Source organism: Triticum urartu, unplaced genomic scaffold (assembly GCF_003073215.2).
Source record: "Triticum urartu cultivar G1812 unplaced genomic scaffold, Tu2.1 TuUngrouped_contig_5807, whole genome shotgun sequence".
Lineage (NCBI taxonomy): Eukaryota > Viridiplantae > Streptophyta > Magnoliopsida > Poales > Poaceae > Triticum > Triticum urartu.
The window spans coordinates 3,685-10,793 of NW_024116512.1; the positions used below are offsets into that span (position 1 = coordinate 3,685).

The window sequence follows — 7,109 nt, forward strand, 5'->3', positions numbered from 1 at the left end:
TTAAAATCAAAGTAGACTTTTCGGTTGCCGCACCGCCGTGAATGCAGGTAGGGGCCATTCCAGTCACCTGGTGTGAATGCATGGAGGGTTCTAGAGCCGGACGGTTGGAAAAGGATTTTTGGTAGTCCGGGTTGTCGAAGTCTGACATGGCGGACGCCTCCCTAAAGCTCCCTTGATTTAGGGCCGGCTTGTGCGATTTGGAACATACGGACTTGTCCGGCTTGATTTTTTTTACGAGAAAATTTCAATCTATTCATCTTCAATCATGGTAGTACAAAAAACAACAGAGGTAATAAAAATTACAACTATGTCCGTGGACCACCTACCGATGACTACAAGCATTGGAGCAAGCCGAAGGTGCGCCACCATCATCGCCCCTCCCTCAATAGTCCGGCTCTGTATTTGGATCTGTGTTGGATGCTTGAAAAGTGTCGGCAGAGTCTCATGAGAGTATTTGCAGGCGTTTTAGTAATCCACGTTGGAGATGCCCTTGTATGTAGAATCAATCGACTGTATTTTTCGCAACAAAAAGAAAAGAGAATCAATCAACGGTACGTCTGATATGATGCTGAGTTGCTGACACAAACGGTAATGAACCAGCCAACAAGTACGGAAGGATCCTCGATTATTTTTTGGAAAACATACTATATATATCCGCCGCATGCATGGGATGGCAACAAATCCTCTGATTTCCAGCTCGTTTTGAGAGCTTTTGAACGCTTTGGATTTTTGTAAACTAACTAAATTCCCGTCAATCACTCTAGCCGGCCGCACAACGGTCAATTGCTGGCTCCGTTCCGCTAAGTAGCACCGTCTTTCTCTTCCTCCTTCCGTTGTGCAGCACCAACACCAAACACAGGCATAGCCATGGCGATGATAGTCTTCGATGCATGGAATTCCACGCATGAACATGAACATGTATGTATCATTCATCCATGCCTTTGTCTTATCTCCTTCCTGTCCTTTATTTACTTATGGTTAATTATTCATCTGGCCGGACGCTTCTCCTCTCATCAATGTTTTGGATCTTTATTATCTGCAAAAAAAATGTTTTGGATCTTTATTCTGAATTTAAATTCTTGCCAAGAAATGGTAACAAAAAGAGTTTTTACGTTCGCAGGACAAGGGGCTCGCGCTCGCTATTATCGCTGACCAGCAGAATATGGGGGTTGACGAATGCGATGATCCAGAGAGCGAGGTCCACTATGTACCTCTCAGTGTAAGTGTTCGCCTGCTGTACTTCAGATTAGATAGAATCTTGATTTTCCCAGCAAAAAAAAACTAGATTCATGATTTTGTAACGAATAAGTGCGTGACTTCTTGACTGGTCTAATTAACCTCATCGTGAGGACGTGAGGCTGCGAGGCCCGATTTTTTGTGACCAAATGATGACAATTTTTTTTTATGATCGGAGGAGGAGCTTGCGCTCACCACTATTGCTGGCCAACAGCCCATGGCGGCTGACAAATGCGGTGATCCAGAGAGCGAGGTCGACTTTGTCCCTCTCAGAGTAAGTGTTTTCTTCAGATTAAATAGTCATGATTTTGTAACATATATGTATGTATAAGCGCATGACTTCTTGATCAATCTAAACCTCATTTGTGACAGGTCGTGAGGCCGGATGATGAGCAGCCAAAGCGTCCCGGCGGGCGGGTTAAAGTGTGTGCACATAAACCTAAAAAGAAGAAAGTAAGTTGATACACTCCCGAAATACATTCTTGTGTTTTCTCTTGTGATATTGGGGAAAATTAGACCAGTAAACAGAGCTTCCAGTCGTATTTCTGAACTCACAATACTTCAGCTTGGATTATCAAATCTTTTACCTTCTTCTTTTCTGCGGGTGGTCATCTTTTACCTTCAGCCGCATACAAAAATAGATCTTGAGTTTGATGTTCTACTTTCACTGGTTATCTTGATAGGTGAAGAGAACACGGCTGGCAGATTCCAAGAGTGACAAGGGTGATAATTTTGCGCCAATGGTAAGAACGGGATATCGAAATTTGGTTCATCGAGGCATTTTTGTATTCAACGCTTGAAAGAAACACATGTCCGTATATCATGTCTGTTTAGGAAGTAGATTGTGTACTTGTGTTACAGGGGAAGAGAGGGAGGCCGACACGCGCCAAGTCTGCTAAGAGCAAGACGTGGTGTAACCCGGAATTTGTTTACGGCGACAACATCAACATTAGTAGCAGTAGTGAGAGCGATAGCGAGGGAAACAAAGATGCTGATTATAATCCTGCGGTATGGTCATATATGGACCATTTTAAATTGCTTGATTTAAGCCTTTTGTCATTCAAATCTTGATAACAGTTGTTTGTAAGCAGATTAATTTTTATGAAGTAATTTGTGTACTTGTGTTACAGAGGAAGACAGGTAGGCTGGTACACGCCAAGTCTGTCAAGAGTAATATGTGGCGTAAACCGGAGTTTGTTTACGATGACAACCTCGACATTAGCAGTAGTGGGAGCGTGATTGAGGGAAACAAAGATGGTGATTATGATCCGATGGTAAGGTCATTATATATCAGACTCATTTCGTGAAATGATAAGAAAACAAATGTTCGTAAGTACAGGTTAATATGTATGTCAAACTAAGAACATGTTTTGATTTGACAGGCATCCGACATTTATGGCCACCCAAAGAAATGTGCAAGGTACTTCCATCTCGTTGATTTTTTTATGAGTGGAGTGTCATAAAAATAAAAGACCTCGGGTGTGTTTGACTCACAACCGAATCTTCGAACAGAAGATCTCGACGGAGGCCAGCACGCGCCAAGTCGGCTAAGAGCAAGATGTGGCGTAAACCAGAGTTTCTTAACAACGACAACATTAACATTAGTAATGGTGAGAGCGAGAGCGAGAGAAACAAAGATGATGGTTATTATCCGACGGTAAGGTCCTACATGGATCATTTAAAATTTCTTGAATTCAGACATTTTCTTCATTCAAAGCTTGAAAGAATTACAGGTTCATATATAAAACAGAACAAATGTTTCCAACCAGATTAATATGTATGTCAAACTAAGCACATGTTTTGGTTTGACAGGCACCTGACGCTGATGGCCACCGCCAGAAATATGCAAGGTATTTCATCTGAGTAGAGTGCTTTAAAATAAAAGATCTCGAGCGTGTTTGACTCGCGCACCTGAATCTTCAAATGAATTATAGCTCCCATGACATACGTGGCTCTGCTTTCGAAAGAGCTTCGGAGGTAATGAAGAAATTGGCAGGAAGAGGAGCAAGCTTCATCAAGCTTATGCAACCCTCACATGTCGATAGGGTTTTCTGGCTTGTAAGTTTATTTTTTGGAGGTTCGTTAGCTTCCTTTTTTTGGTAACTCCATATTTGAATTTCTCGTTGTTCCTCCCCTAGGGTATCCCGCATAAATTTTGCAAAGAGCATCTTCCGGAGAAAGACACTCTGATGACCCTAGAAGGTGAAGAAGGACGGAGTTACAATGCAAACTACCTTGTCGCTAGGGATGGACTTAGCGGCGGGTGGAAAAACTTTGCGGAAAGGCATAGCCTTAAGGTCGACGACACCCTCGTCTTTCGACTTGTGAGCTCGGAAATGGCTTTAGAGAGAAAAGATCATCCGGTTGTTTTTAAGAGTTTTCCATAATAATAATAATAATAATAATAATAATAAATCAACAAGCTACTGCAATAGGTTAACTAATACTAAAAATATATGGAATACCAGTACTAATAATAATTAATTCACAGTACTATGCAGTACAGTACACAACTATCTGTACCATTGTGCACTAATAATTAATTGCATAAAGTACACAACAAGCTACTGTATCAATAATTAATTATTTAATAGTACTAATACATCTGCATAACAATGATTGTACAAAAAAAATTGGGGAATCATGTACAATTTACAACAAATTAATGAATCGATTACAACAGATAATATTCTGTACCATGTTCATATATGCACACCACCTATAATTACTCGACTATCTTCTTGTTTCTTCCTTCAAGACATACAAATCTTCTCTTTCTTTCAAGAAATCACTTTCAGCCTGCCGGGTTCATAGGGTAGCATTGCCAGCAGAGGAGCATAATTCAGTTTCTCCAAACCCGAAGTAACTAATTTAGTCGGAGCAAAGTACCAATCTATGATACTCTCCAAGGGCCCATATGGGGAATATATTGCGATAAGCCATATAACATAAGGGGCCATTCTTCAAGAAACTTCCAATCATTTCCTGCATAATAACATACAAATTATAGCATTTAATTATAGCATTATAAGATAAGAATATAGGATTTTGGATCAAATTGTAGTATAAGTGTATAACACATGGTACATTGTAGCAGTTAGTTACCTCCTGAGGGAAATCACCATTGCCGAGTTGCATGTTCATGATAAGTCCTGCTGCTTTGTGCAAAGGAGATGCATCTCTTTCGGCCTGAACTTCGAAGAAAAGCTAGAATTAATTCAATACTTCATAATTCAATGGAATTAATTAGAACCTGAACCTTGAAGTTATCCTATAATTTTTTTTCCAAGATCAGAAGCTATACTATAGATTGGTTCGATTATTCTGGAGCTAAAGGTGCATTAACTCCATGGTAGTTCTTTGGAATTTGACATTTGGAGAGAGAAAGAGAAGTGAACACCTGTCCAGCTTTCATTAGCGCCAACATCGCCCATGCGGTGTTGACTATGTGTGATTTCTCCCCATCTAGGTTCGTGTAAGCCTGTTTAGAATTTGAGATGACATGTGTGATCAGTTACCATAGGAAGTGCATGTGTTTTTGCCAGTATCTTGTTTCAAGGTATATTGAAGAAAGAAATGAAGAAAGAATAACCCCGTAAAACAAGAAAAAAAAAAGGAAGAAGAAAGAATAAAGAATATTTTCTTTGTCAGGATCCTTGATTTTCTCAAAGATGTGAGCACTTTCTGTTCATCAACATAAGAAGTCATTCGATGGCGTTTACCTTGGTTGTGGATGAAAGATGACTCTCACCCCATCCACCATTCCTTAGCTGCTTCGATAATAGAAACTGGCAAGCCTTCCGAATGTAGGTGCTGTTATTGTTAACACTGTCCAACTGCTGATAGGCCCTCTATAGCAAACCATGTGCCATATGTGAAGCAAACACCCCATGATCCAAACCTGCAAAATAACTTAATGACCATCGATTGCTAATTTCTCCATCAAGAGAAGTTGCAGCATTTTGCCAAAAGTTCAATATGTGACCATTTTCTTGTTTAGTTAGCTAATGAAAGGTAGCAATGTGTCAAGAACACACCTTCTCCTTGTTAATACTTATAAACACTAGATTTCTTTTGATAGTAGACTGACCATGAACCGTCCTCATTCTGTGACTTCTCGATGAATTCTGTCGCTCTCCTGATGCACTGTTCTATTTCATCTTCCCGATGCACGGGGTATTTTTGCCGAAACAGGGCCAATGCTTGGATGACCGACGAGGTACACTCGACGTACCTGTGATATGTATGCGTATTAATATTGAGTCACATGCAAGAGCTATTGCTAAGAAAAGTTGTAGATTTCTTACTGATGCTCCACCATGATGTCTGCATATATCTCTGTCATGTTTAAATTCTGAAAAAGGGAAAAAAATATTAAAAGTCTCATTACCCAATGTTAAATTGAGTTTCCTAAACTCCAAATAATAATAGCATGAAGTGCAGGTGTTTTACAAGACACTTGCCTCCATCCAAGGATGTGTACGAGCTAGCTCCCAAGTTCCATAGCCACCATTAGGATTCTGCAGACAACCTACTAGTGTCAAATCATTTTTACACAACCTGACAGAACTTGCACATAAGAGTAGACATTGCTTGTACTGAATCTGCCTTTCGTTACCAGTCATATGGCCTTAGTGCTGAATTATTCACTAGCATCAAACTGAAAACTAACATTTACCCAACTTTACGGACATGCCCCTGTCTATGCACAGACCAAAATATAGAATCTGAAGTACAACATGTGTTTCCACACCTGTAAAGATAATAATATGTTCACTGCATCATGGAAGCGGCATGTTTCCATCTGATCACCCACGATATCTGACGGAAACTTTGAGAGCAGTAACAGAGCCTGAAACAGAGGAATTACAAAAGCCTGAAAGGCTGAAACAAAATGAAATGCAATACTTTGTAGTAGCAAAATGAAAGGCATGTTTCCATTTTAGTTCTGTCCACCTTATTTTGCATCTTTAGTTAATTTGATATCGCACCTTAAGAGCTTCTGCTGTGCAATCTGAAACTTGCCAGCCCTGATCCGCAACCTGGAAGGCCCATCCTCCTTTAGAAATGTGACGGTACTTTCTGGCGAAGTCACCTGAAGGATTGTCCACAATCTTAACAAAATTAAGTTAGTAGGGTTAGGGATTAAGTCAAGATAAATATAAGTAACAAGATTCAATTCTGGAAAATTAATACCTGGGATGCTTTTATGAAATGGTGTGCTTTCTTGAGAGTGCTTCCAAATTCCTCTGCAACATCACCCGCTAATATCGCTTGTACGGCGAAAGCGACATCCCATGATTGACCTGCACACACCTTTTGAATGAACAATGAAGTTGTGTAACATCAGTTAGTTTGTGCACAAATTTCAATTTGACTGAGATGCATTTTAAATTGGAAGGATATATTCGCCCTGTATATTACAGAAACAAGAGTCATTAAAATTTACCCGCACTTTCATCCCATCTTCGCCGAGCCATAGGAAATCAGCAACTCTAGCCAAGTGGTGCTTGAATGCATCTGAATTGGGATTCTCAGACCAACAGCATAACATGGATAATGCCTGTAATAATGTTTATTCTTTGTGAGGAAATGACGTTCATTTACAGCTCACTGAAAATCAGTTTGGATGCACCGGCGGCTTTGCGATCATGAGACCATCAAGTTTCATGCACTAGCCAACGCAACCAAAAGTTCGAACTGATGGAAAGGGCCTAGCGCAATCCACGTATACTGTAACACCCCATCTCACGTGTGACAGGGAAGACAAGTCAACACGTGCAACCGGAAGAGAGCGACGGCGCGCGAAACTCACGTATGACTCAAGAGGCCTCTACGTGGACACAAAGGGGGGCTACCAGCAATTTTGCGAA

At 40.5% G+C, this 7,109-nt stretch overlaps 1 pseudogene; it reads right to left on the minus strand.

Annotated features, from left to right (window-relative positions):
• Window positions 1-3,969: 3,969 nt before the first annotated feature.
• LOC125529741 lies at window positions 3,970-6,799 on the minus strand (annotated as a pseudogene).
• Window positions 6,800-7,109: the final 310 nt, after the last annotated feature.